General features: G+C 40.5%; 1 long non-coding RNA gene across 1 annotated transcript; it reads right to left on the bottom strand.

Moving 5' to 3' along the window:
• Positions 1-6,212: 6,212 nt before the first annotated feature.
• On the bottom strand, positions 6,213-20,884 carry LOC121708535. The gene is made up of 3 exons (XR_006031691.1): positions 20,874-20,884; positions 6,513-6,526; positions 6,213-6,279 (listed from the first exon to the last, which is right to left on the bottom strand). It is a non-coding gene; the product is annotated as an uncharacterized LOC121708535 (long non-coding RNA).
• Positions 20,885-21,285: the final 401 nt, after the last annotated feature.

Here is a 21,285-nt window from a genome sequence, read left to right on the forward strand (position 1 = left end):
TTGACTTGACTTGACTTGACTAAATGTCCAGAGAAATCATCTCTCATTGATCTAATCCTGACCAATGCCCCTTTTAAGTACTCTGCAATAGGTGTTTTTGCTAATGATGTGAGTGATCACTGTGTGATTGCTGCTGTTAGAGACACTAAGGTGCCCAAGTCAGCACCTCGTATTGTTGAAAGGCGGAATATGAAAATGTTTGTTGAGCAGGGATTTTTACATGACTTATTTTATTTTGACTGGAATAGAATTGCCCTGATTGATGATGTGGAATTAGCCCTGACCTTCTTTCAGAATAGTTTCCTAGACATTCTTAACAGACATGCACCTTTTCACAAATTTAGAATTAAGGGGCGGGACAATCCCTGGTTTACCTCTGAGATTTCTAATTTGCTCCACGAGAGAAATGCAGCCTGGGCAAAAGCAAGGAGGTCAGATACTGACGCGGACTGGCTTGTTTTCAGACAGTTGCGAAACAGATTCACATCACTCTTCAGAAAAGCTAAAGCTGAATTTTTTCTAAAAACCACCGAGAATCTGAATGACCCAAGAAAATTCTGGAAAACTATCAAGTCATTATCTGCATCTACTAAACCAACAGGTTTTCCGTTGTCTTTGGTTAAGAATGGTGTAACTATATCTGACAAAGTAGAAATGTTAAATTGTTTTAATGAGCATTTCATTTCATCAGGGTTTTTGTTTGATTCTGTTGCCCCTACAGTGTTGGAGCCTGTAAATAATACCTTTACTACTGCCGGCAACACTTTCAGTCTTAGCTCCTTCTCTGTTGCTGATGTTCATAAAGCCCTAAAACAATTAAATCCTCGAAAACCTGCAGGCCCTGATCACTTAGAACCTTTCTTCTTGAAATTAGCTGCCGATATCCTAGCTGAACCTCTGACACATCTTTTTAATCAAATCAAATCAAAGGTATGGAAGTCTGCTTATGTTTTACCACTTTTAAAAGGAGGTGACCCAACCTTGCCTAATAATTACAGACCCATTTCAAAACTTTCAGCATTGGCCAAAGTGTTGGAATCCTTGGTTAGCGAACAAGTGAAAGAGTATTTAAACGCTCAGTCAATTTTATCTAAGCATCAATCTGGTTTCAGGACTAAACACAGCACTATCACTGCTGCTACAAAAGTAATTAATGACATAGTCAAAGCGCTTGATGATAAGAAACACTGTGTGTCTCTATTCATTGATCTGTCCAAAGCGTTTGACACTGTTGACCATAACATACTAGTTAATAGACTGATCAGTATAGGTATGTCTCCGCACTCTGTGGGCTGGTTTGTCAACTACCTCACTGATAGGACTCAAGCTACGCAAGTTGCAGGCCTGACGTCAAAATATGCATAAATCTGTAAAGGGGTCCCCCAGGGCTCCGTTCTGGGCCCACTTTTATTCACTATTTATATAAACTGTCTGGGGGAGAATGTACAACATGCATTTTTTTCATTTTTATGCAGATGACACTGTTATTTATTGTTGTGCTGCTACCATAAGGAAGGCATTTGAGCATTTGCAAACTGCTTTTCACAGAGTGCAAGCACAGCTTTATCAATTAAAGCTTGTGCTTAATGTGTCTTCAGATGTTGGATGCTGTGTATCATGGAGCTTTAAGGTTCATTTCAAATTGCAGACCCCTAACTCATCACTGTAAACTTTACTCCACAGTGAATTTGCCCTCTCTGTCAAATCGCCGACTTACTCACCTCTATATCTTCATATATAAGGGCATTATAGGCAGGCTTCCATGTTACATATCTGAATTTCTTTCTTTTACACAGAATACTTATGCCTTAAGGTCTCAGAACACCATTTTATTGAATGTACCTCAAGCCCGGACAGAGTTGTTCAAGAAGGCTTTCATGTTTGCTGCACCTTCTGCTTGGAATGAACTACAGAAAATACTCAAACTACAGTGTTTAATTTCCTTAAATGATTTTAAAGGTGTTGTTAAAGCCATAGAACATGAGTCAATCCAGTGCAAATGTTTTAATTAATGGTACTTTTATTTAATCTGGAATGCACTTGAGTTGTCTTGCCTCTTTTGTGTTTGTTTTGTGATTGTGATGTGTAACTATTTGTTCTGCTATCTTGGCCAGGTCTCTCTTGAAAAAGAGATTTTATATCTCAATGAGACTAACCTGGTTAAATAAAGGTTATAATAATAATAATTGAGAAGAGCAGACGAGCATATTAGTGATGGGCTTCAGATAGCCATGGTAGTAAAGGGGCTACCTGATTCATACAAGCCGTTCGTCGTGCACATCACCCAGACAAATGACATTGTGACGTTCAGCGAGTTTAAAACGAAACTGCGAAGTTATGAGAGTACTGAAAAATATGGGAAGAGTGACGTAAGTGTAGAGGAAGACAATGTGATGAAGACTAGCGGAGCAACGAGGTCACGTGGAAGAGGGAGAGGAAAGAAAATGGATTTGGCTGATATCGAGTGTTACACGTGTGGTAAAAAGGGGCACATGGTCAGGACGTGCCCTGATGAATCCCAGGCAAGAAGAGATGATCGAAAGTGGGACACACCACAGCGAGGAAGGGGACGTGGTCGAGGACGAGGCCGTGACCATGTGAAGAAAGCCTATGGAGAGACAGAGGCAGAGCCTACATCTTTCTGTTTCTTCAAGATGAGTGACTGTCCTACTCAAAGAGGAAACAAGAAAGGCCTCATGGTCGACTGTGGCGCCACATCACACATGATCAACGACGCTACAAAGTTCAAAACAGTGGACAAGAGCTTCAGACCTGAGGATCACATGATCGAGCTTGCCGACGGAACCAAGGTGAGCGGGATGGCGAAGATGAGAGGAGATGCCGAAATCTACTTGCTGGACAGCGAGGGACGTCAAGTGAAAACAAGGCTCAAGCAAGCACTGTACATCCCATCGTTTCCACAAAACATCTTTTCAGTCAAATCAGCTACAGCAAACGGAGCCGAGATGCACTTCAAGGACGGTGATAACTGGCTGGTCAACAAGGACGGTACCAAGTTCAAAATGGATGTGTATGGTAGGCTGTATTACCTTAGCACTGTAGAAGATGAAAATGTTGATGAAGTGTGTGGTTGTCATGACATTCAAACGTGGCATAGGATACTTGGTCATTGTAATTTTGATGATGTTGCAAGATTAGAAAAGGTGGTTAAAGGGATGACTATAAAAGGGAAACATGACAAGTCCAATCAAAACTGTGAAATATGCACACAGGGAAAGTTTATACAAAGCAGAAATAGACAGGCAGACACTAAAGCAACAACCGTACTAGAGCTAGTACACACAGATCTATGCGGCCCTATAGAACCAGCAGATAAAGATGGATACAGGTATGCAATAGCATTTACTGATGATTACAGTGGGATGATTTTTCCATACTTTATCAAAGCAAAGAGTGACACGACAAAAGCTACAGAAAAATTCATTGCAGACGTAGCTCCATATGGAAAGATAAAGTGCATAAGGTCTGATAACGGTACAGAATTTACCGGGCAGGAGTTCCAGTCTCTACTTAGGAGTAACGGGATAAGGCACGAGACTAGTGCACCCTACTCACCTCATCAGAACGGAACTGCCGAAAGAGGTTGGAGAACCTTATTTGAGATGTCACGATGCATGCTATTGGAGAGCAACCTCCCAAAGCAATTATGGACATATGCTGTACAGACAGCAGCTCAAATCCGGAACAGGTGTTACAGTAAGCGGCTAGAGCAGACACCTTACCGTGTTTTCACAGGAAAAACACCTAACCTATCCAACATGAAGATATTTGGCTCTGAATGCTATGTATATAAGCAGGATAAGAAGAAGCTGGATTCTAGATGTGAAAAGGGGATCTTCGTAGGCTATGATAAATATAGTCCAGCATATAATGTGTATTATCCTGAGACAGGAAAAGTCCTAAAACATAGGCTGGTAAAATTCATCACCAAAGGTAGCGCAGATAGCCAGACTCAGACAGATTGTGACATAGGGGACAACATTGAGAGTTATGGAGATACACCACCAAAGATAGTCAACCAGAGTCAGGGACAGCCTAAGGAAAGTAAAGAGTCCAATGTTGAGGGGACTGTTGAGGAATACCCGACCCAGACAGATAGTACTGAGAGTGAACAGGGAGAAAGAAGGTATCCTACAAGACAGAGAAAGGCTCCAGAATACTTTAAGGAGTACCAGTGTAAAGCTGAGTGTAATAATGATGAAAGTGAAAATATAGATTATTTCTACAGAGTGGCTTATGGTGTACCCAAGACATTTAAAGAGGCTATGGACTCTAAGAAGTCAAAAATGTGGACTGAAGCGATGAAAGAGGAGATGAACTCTTTGACAGAGAATGAGACTTTCACTCTGACACCACTGCCAAGAGGCAAACAAGCAGTGGGAGGTCGCTGGGTATATGCAGTGAAAGAAAGCCCAGATGGATCTGAGACTTGTAAAGCCAGATATGTTGCAAAGGGGTATGGTCAAGTGGAAGGAATTGACTATAAAGAGACCTTTTCACCAACAGCCAACATGACCTCTGTCCGAGCATTGATGCAGGTGGCTGTACAGGAGGATCTTACCCTACATCAAATGGATGTAAAAACGGCTTACCTCCATGCTCCAATGGACTGTGAGGTATATATGGAGCAACCGGAAGGTTTTTGAGATCAAGTCTAAAGCAGGAGAACACTTAGTGTGTAAACTCTAAGTCATTGTATGGTTTAAAACAGTCCGGGCGTAACTGGAACATGTTACTGCATGATCACCTTACAGAGAATGGTTTTGTACAAAATGATGCTGATCATTGTGTCTACAGCAGAGAATCTGAGAATGAGAAAGTGATTTTGTTAGTATGGGTGACTTAATCATAGCGGCGAGTAACAACACCTTACTCAGTGATGTAAAAGAAATGTTGAAGAGAAGGTTTAAGATGAAAGATATGGGTCCAATTAAACACTTCCTGGGTATTGACTTTAGACAGAGTGAGGGAGAGATCAAAATGACTCAAAAGAGACACATAGAGAAGATGTTGGCGAAATTTGGAATGTCTGAATGCAAACCGAGATCCACCCCATGTGAGCAAAAGTTAAACTTTGACAATGAGGGTGAAGTTATTGACTCAACAGGATATAGAGAGATAGTAGGTAGCTTGATATACATTATGACATGTACTCGACCTGACCTGAGCTGGGTTGTTAGTAAATTATCACAACACCTAGCAGAACCAAAGCAACAGCATTGGGCTACAGCAAAACACCTACTGAGGTACTTAAAGGGTACTATAGATCAAGAGCTACACTACCGGAAATGTGAGCAAGGCCTACAGCTTGAGGGATACAGTGATGCTGATTGGGCAGCCGATAAAAATGATAGGAGGAGCACAACTGGATACTGTTTCAGCTTAACTGATAATGGTCCAGTTATATCATGGAAGAGTAGGAAACAGCCAACGGTGGCATTATCCACCTGTGAAGCTGAGTATATGGCACTAGCAGCCACTACTCAAGAGAGTATGTACCTTGTACAACTACTTAAAGGAATAGATAGTAGTAACAAGCATGTACCAGTTAAAATATATGAGGACAACCAGGGGGCGATAGCTTTGTCTAAGAACCCAGTATGCAGACAGAGGAGTAAACACGTAGATATAAAATATCACTTTGTACGGTCTGCACACACAGAGGGGAAAATATCTATAGAATACTGCCCTACTGCAGACATGGTAGCTGATGTCCTTACCAAGCCTGTGACAAAGGCTAAATTTGAGAACTTCAAGGGATATTTGTTTGGAGAATAATGTGAACTGGCAGATGTAAATGTTTTTGAAGGTTTTTAGAGTACTGTCAGTATGCAAAATGTTTTATTTTGGAGTTATGATGTATTGTTGGTTTTTGTTTACCACTGTAGAATGCTATAAACATGTCTTTGAGTGGGAGTGTTAAGCATATTTGATAATATAAGTGGCAAAGCCATGTTAAAGTAGCCTACGCAGTGATGTGCGTGCCTGCGTGCACTGGGATGTTATTGTGAGCATGCGCAGAATAAACGGTCTGAGTGTATGAGTTCCTAGACCAAAGAGAGGATGGTGGTCTTTTTCTCCCGTGAATATTAGCCACTAAGTGCTAGCTAGTTAACCACTTTGGTGACTGTGACAACGCGATAGACTGCTGCAGAAATGTCCAGCGCTACACACACGTATGTATGGGCACTGAGGATGCAATAATTTCATTGCTAGTTTTTCATAATTACTATTTCAATTGTTTCATAGCAGAATTCACTAAATTAAGTATGTGTTTTATGTAGTTTGTGGAGGGCTGGTTCAGACACCTGAAAACGTCACATCCATAACGACAGTTTTTCCAGCATAACGCATTACAAAAATGACTCATAGTTTCAAAAACACACTTTTTGTGTTCATTCAAGTCTCCTTCATGCTACATATATCTTGGTTTGGCAGTTTCCTTAAGAGTTTGTAGAAAACCTGTAATCTCTCAAAAAAGTGTTGTTTACCAATATGACTCCAGCTGTCACATCCATAACGCTGGAACTGTCCCTCATATGAAAGGTGATAACATGTATGCTAGAATCTTTAAAATAGTTTTCATACTTTTAAGAGGGCATGTTCGTGTAGATAGAAAGATTTTTTTTTTCATCAAAATGCAGAAGGTGCTGAAGTGGAATGTAAAAAGTGCATACAGTATGTCGATAGAATACGTTATTCCTACTCTATATCCTCGGTTGGTATATCTGATATTCTTCAGGGCCATATGCAGAGATTGACATCAGTAGAGAGCGATGCTTGTGTGTGATATCTATATCAGACATGAGTGAGTCTCTGGGACTGCTCACATGCCTGTTGGCATCTCAAACTGATGAAGTGATGAGAGTCTGTGAGCAGATCACTGAATACATCAGTGCAAGTTCAGTAGATAGGCCTACTTTGAGCTCGCCGAACAGCATGGAACACAGTGTTCAGTGACTGTGTGCATGCAGTGATTGCGGGCCGAAGATTAAACAAATCCCTTGCCTTCTGTTTGTGAAACACCAGAGCTACAAGAGGGGGGTCTCTGTAGCGGTCGGCCTCTGACCCAAAACAGAGTCATGGGAGAGGCAGCGCTGCCAGTGGAGAGCTTGCAGGATGTCTGTGGCGTGTGAGTCATTTGCAACAATAACAAAAGCCTATTTTCTCATTATACGCTGGGATTTTACTGACATGTTAATTACAACCAATACAATAAAACCGTAAAAACCATGCTGGTCACATTGATCTGTAATCAATAATGAAATGTCTATCTTGCAGTCATGGTTATCTGGAATGGGTAAGGGCCTACCACTGTAACATTCCTTCAGAGCAGGGGTCGGCAACCTTTTTTGCCTGGAGAGCCACTTTTACCAAATGTATTATTTTTTAATCTCAGAAGAGCCACATAAAGACAGTTACAAGAAAAGGTTTGGATATTTAACGTACAGTTACTTTCATTCAACAGAGGATTTTTAAATAGCCTACATTTTCTACTAGTTTTAATGTGCAAGTAACTTGAAATGTAAAGTGGAATGACAGAAGTATAGGCCTTAGGCTTCCCATGTACTGTAGGCTAAAAACCACCCCCTGTTTTTCCAGTGTCCTTTGATATGCAAAGTAGAATCATAGTTAACAACACAACACTCAATTTTTGTTATCACATATCACTGGCGAAATTGAACATTAGGCCTACCAGAGATTAGATTTGGTGATGGCCTTGGAGTCTGGCTGGCTCAGGTGAAGTTTCATGCAAGAATTGAGTCTGTCACCATTTAAGGGCAACTCCACGCAAAACTGTCATTGTGTTGGCTTATGGATGTGACAATTTTGCACGGAATTGCCCTTAAACGTGAGCGCAGGTTTGTCTTTATATTTTTCATATGTGAGAAAGATTTCACCGAATAGGGTTAACACAGCAATACTAACTTGTTGCAGTGTGCGATATATAATGGGCAGTTCATTTTGCGTTTTCAGAATCAGTCTTCGGATGGAAACTTTCCCATTTCAGCCTTGTGTTCGCGCTTGTAAGCTGTGGTCGCTGACGTTTCCTTTTTGACATTTTCCTTATCTAGCCTACAGCAAGCGCACACATCAACAATAACAATTAAAGTGTTCTCGTTGACTCAAATGGAGGGAAATCGGTGATTTTGTTTGATATTGACATGGCAACGAACCGCGAATGTAACAATATTGTGCAGCTACGATTACGGAGTCAAGTGAGGTGGAAAGTTAGCCTATAGGCTAAGTTACTCAGATAGACTTACAATATTACATTTTGAAAATTAACGAACTAAAATAAAATACATTTTAATTAAATACTCATTAATTAATTTTAAAAGCTGAGCTGCATCAGTGGGATCAAAGAGCCGCAGGTTGCCGACCCCTGCTCCAGAGCATCACTATAGTATTCCTACAAAAGCAGCACAAGTGGCTCTTTGTCTCATCTTCACTCTTTGGAATCCAGAAGGCTCACAAAGAGAGAAAAAGAGCAAGAGACCACTTGCATATAGACCCTTTCAACAATAAAAACAAAAACAATGCTTGAACGTTCTATTTGGGCCCCAATCTACTTCCTCTGCATTAAGATAACATATGGAATGTTAAAAAGGAAGTCTTGTGGGGCCAACTATGATGCTGATAATGGAACTCTCTTGAAAGGCTCCATAGAGCAGGGTAGGCAAACTGCGGCCCGTGGGCCGGATCCGGCCCGCCAAGCACTTTCATCCGGCCCGCCGAGCATTTCATTTAGTTATCAGGCTGCTCGCTATTTTTTTCCTGCGATAGAGACGACGTTGGTTAGCTCTACTGCAAACTGCTTTTCACTCTCCTTAGATAACATTTACAATGTCAATGTCAAAACATCATGTTAAATAGAGATAACATCATGTTAAACTAAGTTAACTCTTAGTTATCTCCTTTGCAGCAGATCTAACGTGAACATTATGCAATCCATTTAGTTGGGAACGCGTCTGCACTCACGAGAGGGAGAGAGAGCCGCAGGTTCCAGCTGGCTTGTGATTGTTGATAATTGATATCTCCTTCTTATAAGAAAGTTTTGAAAGGAAATCATGAAGGCAACAGTAGTTCCCACTACTGACCATTTAAAAACTGTGAGAGGGCCCAGCCATATAGGTACAGCACTAGCCATAGCGGAGCAGGCAGAAGATCATTGAGAAATAAACGTGAATTAAAGCGACTGTCTTAATTTTGTTGTGCGGCCCGCCGGCCAATTTTCGAAACCCAATGTGGCCCTTGAGCCAAAAAGTTTGCCCACCCCTGATATAGAGAGTCAAAAAGTCTGACTTGTCTGGTTTTTAATCATTTCGGAATTTCTATCCAGAGCTGTACAGATAAATGTGCAAAGAGTAAAATGTGCAAAGGTTCAGTGCAGACGTTTCAGTCAATGTGGACAGTGTTGTGTGTAACGCGTGTTGTGTGTAAAAAGTAGTGTAACGCGCTACTACTGAATGTTTGGTAACGTAACGTAGTTCCTTTTTCAAATCGGCGCAACATTACTTTTCCCAGGGACCGATTTGACAGCGATGCTGCTTTCTCAGCTGCGTGCTTGTGCAATAGGCACCACACGGCAGCCTGAATCCCAAATTCATTGTCCAGGTGTGCCCTTATAAAGGTTAAGCTGAGTTGTGCTTTTTTGGAGAATAGTGATCCATGATCACATCCATGATGACTAAGTGATCAATTTTGGGATGGGGTGAAAATTTCAACCACCAAAACACCACCCCCAAAGTGGATAATAGCTATAGAAATGTATTTCTTTTTAGTTAGTTTTGAGTGTTTTTCAGACAATGGGACCTGCATGGTGACCTCAAAGTAAATGGTAACACTAAAACAAGGGGCTACATTAAGATTTTTGGAGGAAAAGATCAGTTAATTCACACAGGAATGCTTTACTCAGAGCAAAGAGATTTCTTAGATGTAATTAAATAATAAAGAGAAAAATACAATGAGAATTCTTTCATCAATTCAGTGGTGGTGTCTTTTACTTAAGGGACATATTTATTGAAGTAATCTAAAAAGTAATCCTAAAGTAATCAGATTACGTTACATGGTTTTGGTAATCCAACTGATTACGTTACTGATTACAAGAATTGCCATGTAATTTGTAGTCAGTAATGGATTCTATTTCAAAGTAATCTGACCCAACCCTGAAGAAATGTTAGTGAATTATGGTGTTCCAGACTAGTATCTCCCTGAAAGGAGATCTAGGAGGGTGTGACCAGGCTACTAATTCAGCACACAGTAGTCAATCATTACATGGACAGTCGATGACATGTTAAAGCTGCAGTTGGCAAGTCTGACAGATTGAGGGGACTTTTTGAGGGGAAATTTTGAATCTTTACAACTCTCATGCCCCTCTCCCACTACCACCAAGCACCCTCTCATCGAGTTTGTGCTCGTCAGTGCGCACCAGACTGTGATTGACAGTCAGATTTCATACAGCCCAGCTCTGATTAGACCAGAAGAACCGGGAGCTGTGGATTTTTGCAAAACAAATAACAGGCTCTAGGTGGAGGTAGAAGTGTGTTTTTTTTTTTTCTAAAACCGGCTGATTTATGTTGTTCTGTCGGAACATAGTATCGGTTTCAGTGAATATGATCAAAAAAATCTTGCCAAGTCTACCATCCAGTTTAGACAATGAGGATGGGACACACTGTTCTTCACACCTCATATTACAAAAAAACATTGTCCAAAAAAATATGTCCAAAACCATTGGGATGTAATGTTTTAAAGGAACCGTATGTAAGATTGTGGCCAAAAACTGGTACTGCAACCACTTTCAAAATACTGTAGAACAGTGTATCCCCTCCCCCTCCCCCCTGACTGGCAGAGCTGGCAACCCGGATGCCGAAACACTACTGACTTTATGATTAGTAGATAAGTGGAGGGTGGCGCATAAGGCCAAAACACAACATCAACATCAGTTGAGGGCTGCAACTTCACTTTTTAAATGACAATCTCCTGGCTACTGTTGTCAGTGATATAAGTATTTGAAATTAACATGATTTCTTAATGTCTAGTGACATATCAGGGCCATTTTATGACTCATTGAAATACATTTCTTACATACGGTTCCTTTAAGGTAGAAAATATACTTTTTGTCTCTTCAGTTTACCTTTGGCAAACAAATCATTTCTATTCTTCCCATGAGCCTTTGCAAATTCCTTATCTAACACCTCTCATGGGGCACCCCTCTTCAAAAACTTGGAAATCATTATCCCTTGTGCAGAGGTGTCTAACCCAAAGGAGCTGGCTAAATGGCAAACTGTTTAAGGGGAACAGAATGAGAGCTTGAGTAATGCATAGGACTATTTCTATCAGTGGGTTTGGTTAAGAGTGTGGTGTAGATGTCTACCCCGTTAGAAATAACTGTTGTATACTCCATACTTAAAGAGAGAGGAAACACACAGAGAGAGAAAGCGATCATACATCTTCAGGCACACAGGGACCCTGCACAGCTGCCTCTGCTGTGCCTGAGCAAACATCTGCTTTTTACCTCCCATCACTTCCTTATAGGAGAGACACAGCAGCTTCTGGAAGGACCCAGTGGTGCAAAACCACTGTTTGCCCTGGCCAAAACAGGACAAGGGTTTGTACCGAGTTCCTCTTCGAGCTTGGGCCTACAAATGGCAATATACAACACTACTGGTTGGGGGGAAAGAGGGTAGCAGAGGTAAAGAGATCATACACTCTGACCAAGACTTGTTCTCCATCTTGTTGCAATGCTGTATACTACTGTCAAGACATTTCAGAATAAGGAACCAAATGCACGACATATGAGACAGGGAGTTGAAACAGCCAAGGCTTTACTCATAAACCATCAGGAACTGGGTGCCCAAACAACAACAACAAAATACATTTTTGACATAAGGAGCAGGACAGCAAAAACAATCAGGAAGACAGCAAACAGGTTTAGCTAGCTGCAGGCTACACCTGACGTGACTCATGGGATATGTCGCAGACTTTTGTTTGCATTGAATATAGATTACAGTAAGTCCCATTCCAATTTGAACATGATAACTGACTAAATAAATTAGAATGTTGTTTTAATAAAACATTGTTGGCATACTGTACATTCAACAGGTCAGCATTACAGCATATAAGTTAAGTAGTAAGTGTTTTCTGTACATTTGCATCATCAGACTACACTACAGCATGAAATAACAGAATATTAAAATGTTTTCAGTACTACTACTGTTGCAGAAATCACATACAATATAAGAAGGTATCCCTTCGATGTTTGACTATACAGTATGCACATTCTAGCATAAGGAAGCACTACGGTAAACATGTCATTGTCAATGAGGGTGATGTTTTGATGTCATGAGGGCGGGTTCTAGCTTATGCAGTTTACGGTGAGCATCTGCATGAGCTGACTACAGGCGCATTGCTTCCACAAGGTCATAAGGTGATGTGACACGGCGACATCCTGGTGACGTCCTGCCATGCTGGAGAAAGTCGAACAACATTTCTAACCAGCATGCATTGTGTTCAACCAACCAGCATGCATAAACTTAAGCCAGGTCTGTGCTGCACTGCAGAGCCTAAGGACGTATGACACATGGCAGTTAAAAGACAGCACATGAGCAGAAAAGCTAAACACACACACACACACAAAGCAAAGAACAATGCACAGAATGGCCAGCAGGATGGTCAGCGGATCAAAGTCCAAACTGAAACCCTGAAATGTTCAGTTAAAGGTGTACTCCATGATTCTGGTTAAAGTGTGTTGATATCTAAGTGCAACAGTCAATCAAATTATACCACCGTGCTATTGAAACAGCATATTGGTTAGGGTTGATTCTGCCTCGGTCCAAGCCACTGTGTTTGCAATGAATTTGCAGAGCCAGCACTGTGTGTATGTGTTGACATTTTCTGTTTTTTTATGTGGTCTGTATGGTTAATGGACAGTAATTTTATTTTTTATTTTTTATCAGGCTGTTTTTCATAAAAAATTTGGTTTAGGAGTGTAGCATGAGCCAAGGAAGAATGCATTACATTTTGTACTGGAACCCGAATGAAAGGGTGGATCCATGAATTATTTTCCATTTCGATAACATTGCAAGAGCATATGGACCTTGACAGAGGGTTGTGCTCTCTGAGTACCCTTGAAGTTTTCTATGCAACAGTGAAGTTCTCTTTTCTAAATTAATCTTTGTTCAAACATATGTACAAACGTATGTTGTTGCATCAAATCAGAGGATGCCTATTCCATAGCTCAGGGCATTTGTGTGATACCTGACAGCAGGGGCTCTCTAAACCCTATCTGTCCTGAATCTATCCTTGCCCATGGCGTGCCACATTATTAAAGTCTCTGTAATAGATATAATGCTCTTGATTTGCTTAATCAGATCATTTACATTTGAACAGAGAGAGAGACAACCCAGGGGAAGCTCAGAGCGAGATTAAAATCATCCGCCTGACAGTAGTTATATTGTTATTATTATATTCAGTAATCGGGGTATAGTAATAGGATGGCCCATTTTATCCAATTTAGATGCTGGGCAAGTAATCTTTGCCAGTCCCCCCGCAAGGATCATTTTTCACAATCATGGTAGAAAAAACACACACATACCAACGGACTGTTCCACTGAATGAGAAGGCTCTAGAGCATGGAGTTTGTGAGTTTTTGATTGTGTGGAACTACTTTAGCGAGGTCCCACGGTGCACAGGAAGTTCCATAGAGATGGATGTGGAGTGATGAATGGGAAACCTTGAGGTAGGATGCGCTTGGCAAACTAGCTGAGCTGTGGAAGGAGAGCGCATCTTGTTTGGTTCCACATGGAGAGTATAGGAAGCTGTAAATTCACTATAGGCTGGAATCGCGTGGCGAAAGGAAAAGACAAGAGAGGAGTCCCTGGTAAAGACTCAATGCCTGAGGCAGATGAAAGCTAAATGGGATGAAAACTATCAAGCAGAAATGCAATGATGTAGGCACTCAGTAAGTTACTGCACACAACCTTGATGCATCTAATGTCTTCAGATTGCTGTGATGGTCAATGATGAAGTGGACTGTGAAATAGAATTCTTCTTCCATATCACTCTAATAGATGTTCATTTGGTTTGGATGGGTTTATATAACCTTAAATCAGCTTCACTTCACCTACTATTTCTGCTAACAATTGTATTCCACCTAAAACTGTTGGGTGGTGAATGACTGACTGCTGATTCTCAATGAATGACTGGCTGAGTGCATAGTGAATTATTTCTGACTAACCCAAGACATCAATGGAGAGGTTACAAGATGCTGACTGGTACAGGCTCAGTGAGCCATCAATTTGGATCGAAATGTGAAACTAGACACTGTTAGGCTCAACCACCCCCCAAAAGAGAAACTAATGGCATATCTCAAAGCATCAGCAAAAGGGAACCTTTTTCTTTTTTTTTTGCAGGCAACTCGAGAGACGGATCCACTCTGAAATGTAAGCATTTCTTCATTTGCCCATGCTACACTTTTCGGCCAAGTATCATGGAAATTTGGCCAGTAGATTTTGTGCAATCCTGTTAACAAATCAACTAACCAACAGACAGAGGTAAAAATACAGGCTCTTTGGCAGAGGTAGTAAATAAAGTCTGGTGACTCATTACTACAAAGTAATGATCCTTAAGAAAGATCTTTAAATCTTGCCAGGAGGCTGGAGCTTAGAGATGACCAGACAATAAGGAAGATTCAATCAGAATACGCCAGAAACCAAGTCTATACTGCATGGCAAATGCCACCCACCAAATTCTGATCCTTTTTTTTTTTGCAAAGTGAATCCAATGCAGTGTGTGGATGGAGTGGCACACAATGGGTATAAAAACACACACACATGCAGGCAAGCAGGCACACACACACATAAACACAAACACACACACACACACCATTACCCCCCCCCCCCCCCCCCCCCCCCCACACACACACACACACTCACACTCACAAGTGAACACACACACACACACAGAAGCACACACTCATTTAAATCATTTATTTTGTAGCTTTTGAGTCTGCCAAAGGCCAAAAAGGACTTTAAATACATAAATGTAGAAATACCCCCCCACACACACACAATTATTTACATCTGGAGATAGCTCACATCACGTCTGCTTGTCATTCCTGTCAAAATCATAGAAATAATCATTGCAACGCATACAGTATATCTTCTATGATCCCATATAGATTTTCTATTTATCTATTTTAACTAATGACAGAAAACATAGGCTAATGAATTGCATCCACATACACAACACATATGCACAACTATATTTCCATTAGACTCAAGCACAGAAATCCAATTACTCTCTTGCATCCTTAAAGTGACAGCACTCAATTAGACCATCACCAAAACAATGTAATGACATTAAAGACATTAAATAATGTTAATAGTGTAGCTCACAGGGGGGGCAGTGGCATATGCCATGAAGGTTTAATTTTCAATTCATTATAAGTAATAATGTTCTGTGCTGTGCCATTTTATTTTTATATTTCAGATATTTCATATAAATTTTAGCAATAATGTACTGTAAATCAAAAAGCTGAAAATGAACACAAAAGAAAAACATGAATAATCCTGTCTATGCTGATACTAAGGTTTTCGTTGTGACCAGTTCAAGTGCTGCAATAATCCTGCTTTGTAACTGCCTTTTTTTCCATAGCAGATGCCTTGAATCTGTTGATGGTTAGGCTATGTCATATTTGTAACTCAATCTGTCCATTTTTTTTTGACAAAACTCGCCAGAAGTCGTCATTTAAGGAGTCATTCTTCAACATTTTGAAAAAGAGCTTAACTCAGTTATCCACTTTACTGTATGTGACTAACACCCCTGCTGCTGGAAAACGGTCTAGGGGAAACAATGTAGGACAATGGTCCCCCCCATATGAGCAGTCTAGATCCGGGCCTGCCAAATAGTGATCCTATCCAGATAGATTGTTCAGCAGAGGATCTCATTGGTTTTAGCTTACTTTGTTCATAATTCATTTTATCAATGAATTACAACCATTTATAATTGCCAAAGGGAGCCTTATTGTAAAGTGTTAAACATATCACCATTAATGAGTTAATAACATGTACTGTATATCTGGAAAAGGGAGCCTGATTGTAAAGTGTAAAGCACATCACCATTTATTAATGAATTAACATTTATAAATGGCAAAAGGGAGCCACTTTGGTCAGATGCCGTTGTTTATAGAAGTGCTAAATAAATTGACATTGACATTGACACACACTGCCTTGCAGAGCAGTGATGGTCTTAATCAAAGTGATTTCTATACCATGCATGTAGTAACCTATACACATCATGGTTATTATAAGTCTAGGAGAAGCACTATTGCAACTGCGAGTTGCTCCTTAAAAGCTAATGATTCCACCTCCCTCTTAGAGTCTGTCAGTGAAGCATGTTTTTCAGGGACTTCCTTTCAGCTATGCTCCACTACACTCATCAGTGTCCTGGATTAGAAACAGGTGTGTTCAAGCCGGTTCAAAGTGAGGACACAGAGTATGAGGAAGTTCTGTGAAAAAAAGCTATGATGCTTAACCACAATGGTGCCGTTTAGTCCTGAGTGTTTTATTTACTGTAGAAGTAAAGTTTAGTCCCCCTTGTCTCAGCAGGGTTGCACATAGTAGATTTCATTTGCCAGTTGCCCCTATGAACAGTCCTCAGACATATCAACAGAGATTTCACACTTCCCCCTCTTTTTCACTGATTTGTATTTGTACTTAAAACCATTTCGCAAACGTATAAGCTGGGCTCAAGAGTAGACTACATTGTTTATGTTATTTCTCACGTGTCAGTGGCACAGCCCTAATATTAATCACTGAAGTACTGTTTCAACCCTCAGACAGGGAACTGATAGTCATGTGTCATATTGGGTTGCTAGGATACAGACTCCAGCTAACCAGTGTTCTACAGAGGCTTTCATGTTGAAAACAACTACAAAAGGTCTGCAGCCAAATTCCAGATGGAATGTCAGGTTAAGAAATACACAAGGACACAAAGACCGAGAACAGTTCAAAACCCTTACAAAGAGGGGGGTCATGTATAATAGTGTGTGTATGTCTTTGTATTGTATGTTCTTTCATTGTGCAGCATGCCACAGATATTAAACAAAATACAGGAGAAAATATAATTGCAATGCATCAAAGAAAGACACACATCTCAAAGTACCGCTAAACAAAAACACCAATACCCTGTGTATGTGAAAGAAAATAGTCTGTATTTATAACTCAGAGAATGACAAGACTGCCTAAAAACCAAGTCAAGTCAAGTCAACTTTATTTATAGCCTATAGCACATTTCATGTGACAAGCACAGACCCAATGTGCTCCAAAAGAAAGAGAATAACACAACAAACATGACATGACCAAACAACAAAGATAAAATAGATAAACATAAAAAGACGGACATTAAAATACATACAATAACAAGTGAATATAAGTGAATAAAAAAGAATTACAATTAAATGATCAATAATAATATTAATTACAATAATAATAATGACTACAAGACAAAACACATATTCTTGACTGTGACCCCACCCTGCCAGAGCGGCTTAATGACTTTTTTTGCCATTTTGAGAACAACAGTGCCCAGACAAGCGCTCTCCCTCACCCACTGGGGGAGGGGCACTCTTCCTTTTCCATCCTGGAGCATGATGTCCGTAGACTGCTACGGCAACAGAACACCAACAAAGCAGCCGGACCTGATGGAGTGACAACAGCTACACTAAAGAAATGTGCAAATGAGCTTGCTCCTATTTTCTCTTACATCTTCAACTGGTCTCTTAACAGTGCAACAGTACCTGCATGTTTTAAATCAGCTATGATCATCCCAGTGCCCAAGAAAACTAACATAACCTGTCTCAATGATTATAGGCCTGTTGCACTCACTTCTGTTGTCATGGAAATCTTTGAACGCCTAGTCTGTAGGTACCTGTCACACATCACGCTAGACCCTCACCATTTTGCCTACAGGGCAAATAGGGGAGTGGACGATGCAGTCTCACTTTGCACACATTTCATTCTACAACATCTTGATACTAAGTCCACCTATGCCCGCATACTGTTCATTGATTTTAGCTCAGCTTTCAACACCATCCTGCCTGTCAAACTGTACAATTCTCTCCTGTCCATGGGAGCTAATCCCTCACTCTGTCAGTGGTTACTTAACTTCCTGTCTTGCAGGACGCAGTGTGTTAAAATCCAGAACAATGTGTCATCACCAAGGGTTCTGAACACTGGCGCCCCACAAGGGTGTGTCTTGTCACTTCTGTTATTTTGTCTTTACTCTAACAATTGTACATCAAATTCTGCATCTGTCAGACTGCTTAAAGGATAATTCTGGTATTTAGCACGTTGAGTCCCTTTTCTGGTTCGTTTTGGATGAATTACAGTTTTTTCTCAGTCGCTTTGGTGCTATTCTCACATCACTATTAACATTTGCACAGCAGTTAGTGCATTTCTCAAAACAATTAGTGCAAACTGTAAAACCTAGTGGATGACCTGCAAAAGCACGTCACTTGCTCAAAATTGATAGTCCATTCCTCATAAGCAGGTATTCATGTCAATGAAACTGTCAGTGTCATCAAAATGAGAAGTCTTGACACCATCGTTTATGAACAAGATAGTCAAATGGCTTTGTCATGTTATGACAGTTCTCTCAGTGTTTTCCAATGCAAAAAAAAAGGTCAGAACTCGGTGACACTACCTGAACATGCTCAAGACAGCACTATACAGTACTTGTACAGCCATTTGAAAACTACAGTAAAGTTACACATTGCTGTAGTTAGGGGAGTAAGTGAGTACAAGACACTGAATACGTACATTTTTACTGTATGCTCTTTGCAATTCCACAGCATTGTGACAGCATTTGATAACTAGTTCAACAATTTTGTATGTAATGACTCAAGCAATGAAATGAAGACTATTAGTTTTATTGGAAACGATTATTCAGCATCCATAAGTATAGTTAATTTTGACTGACATGACATGAGCAAATGATAATGTTAAAAAACAGCAGAGAATTGTATGAAAGCAACTGATACATGTCCAAAAGCATTTGCAATTTGTTCAGAGGAAGGAGAAATTGCTACTATGATGTGCACAAATGACTAAATGTTGTGGAGGTTGAACTAATAGTTATGAGAATTTTCATTCTGATCTGAAAAAAGCACCAAAGCGACTGAGAAAAACTGTAGCGTAGTGGACACCGAAATTTTGACAGTGGGTCCTGTCTCGACTTTCTGACTCGTTTTGAATCGCCTTTGACTGTTTCAGAGTGGCTGGCTGGCCAAAACCAAAGAACTCATAGTTGACTTTAGGAAAATGACAGGCCAGCACCTTCCCATCTCCATTAACGGCCAAGTAGTGGAGTGGGTCTCCTCCTTCCGTTTATTAGGCAGCACTATCAATCAGTCCCTATCATGGAACCTGAACACAAGGTCTCATTATTTCCAAAGCCCATCAGAGATTACACTTCCTCCGTCAGCTGAGGAAATTTGGGGTTAGTCAAGCAGGCATGATCCACTTCTATCGGGCTACCATCGAAAGTGTGCTCACCTTCTCCATCCTGGTCTGGTATGGTAGTGCCACCAGCAAGGACAAACAGCTTGAGAGGGTAGTACGCAGGGCCTCTAAAATCATTGGCTGTAGTCTGCCTACCATAGCCTCACACTACAACACCAGAATTTCCAGGAAAGTCAAAAACATCATCTCTGACCCCTCCCATCCAGCACACCATTTATTCACACCCTTACCATCAGGGAGAAAGTACAGTAGTATCACATGTAAAACATCATGCTTTAGAGATAGTACTGTACCTATCCACAAGCTATTCATCACCTGAACATGTACTAAGCACTTTATGGTTTACTTCATAACCTGGTCTATCTCTCTTTGCACTTTCTTTTGCACAATTGAACCTTACTGCTGCATGCTCTGTAAACCATGCACTTTCCATGTGCCAAGTGTTGTTACTCCCTGTTATTTTTGTGCCTTTTTGTCTTTTGTCTTGTTATGTTGTGTTGTCATTGTTGTGTGAAACATGTGAGCAGTCATTAGTTCAGGAGGCAGGGAATTCCAGAGAGTGGGGCCATAGTGGCTAAAGGCACCATGTGCTGAATTTGTAATTGGGTATTGTAAGGAGCCCTTTACCTGAGGAGCCCTTTACCTGAGGAGTGATTTTAATACTGGATTGATGTGATGAGATCTTTGTGTTCTGGTTAGTACTCTGGCTGCGGCATTTTGTATAAACTTTGGGTAAGTTTGTTTAGGGTCTGTTTTGTCAGTCCAGCAAAAAGTTTGTTACAATAGTCTAATCGACTAGATATAAAAGCATGAACCAGCTTTTCAGATTCATCTTGAGTTAAAAAGCATCTAACCTTAGATATATTTCTAAGATGATTAAACACAGTCTTGGAAATATTAGATGTGCATACACGGTCAGTTTGTGTTTATGTTTGTGTTTCATTTATTTGTTTGTTTGTTTGTTTGTTTGTTTATTTATGTATTTGTGTTAAAAAGAATGGAAACCGAACAAGATCCTAGGAGATTGCTAGGGGTTGCTGTTGACATATAGATTGTTGAGTTGGAGTGTGTGAGCGGGTGCACCAGTCTGCAATGTACAGCACTAAATGGCACAACAGTGCCACCCGACTTCCTGATCGTGCTGGTGTTTAGATAGGGGAATCTGTGGTTAAACTAACAGTATGCAAGCCATTGTCACTGACTGTTAACTCACTGCTAGTTCCTGTTAACCCTGCATCTAACACCTGTCTAGAGTTTTCACCTATAAATAGCCATTTTCATGAAAGCTCTCAACCCATTTAACATGAAATCATCCATGAAGAATGTAACTGAATTGCCTAGCTGTCTTACTTATCCCTCAGGACATTTGTTCCATGTTCCATATGTTAGTTGTTTTATTTCTTTTTTAACAGTTTAACAGATTGAACTGATCAATCAGACAGGGACCATTCTCTCCTAATGGCAGTGTGTGGCTGTGACTGGTAGGGCCATAATAATCCACCGTGGCACTGGACAGGGCTTTCTGACCAGTCAAGAGTAAATGACCCAGAGAAAGGAGATAATAAAGGCATTTCTTTATTTATTCGACTGATCACTGGATAGAGTAGTGTGCATATACAGCAGTATACAATGCCAAGTTTGAAAGGGGACAAAAACAAATGCTGTTTCCAAGGAGGAACAACTGAGTTGTGAGTAACTTACATCATCAACAAAGAGTAGTTAGGTCAACCAGAGTATGTAA

Source organism: Alosa sapidissima, chromosome 5 (assembly GCF_018492685.1).
Source record: "Alosa sapidissima isolate fAloSap1 chromosome 5, fAloSap1.pri, whole genome shotgun sequence".
Taxonomy (NCBI): Eukaryota; Metazoa; Chordata; class Actinopteri; order Clupeiformes; family Clupeidae; genus Alosa; species Alosa sapidissima.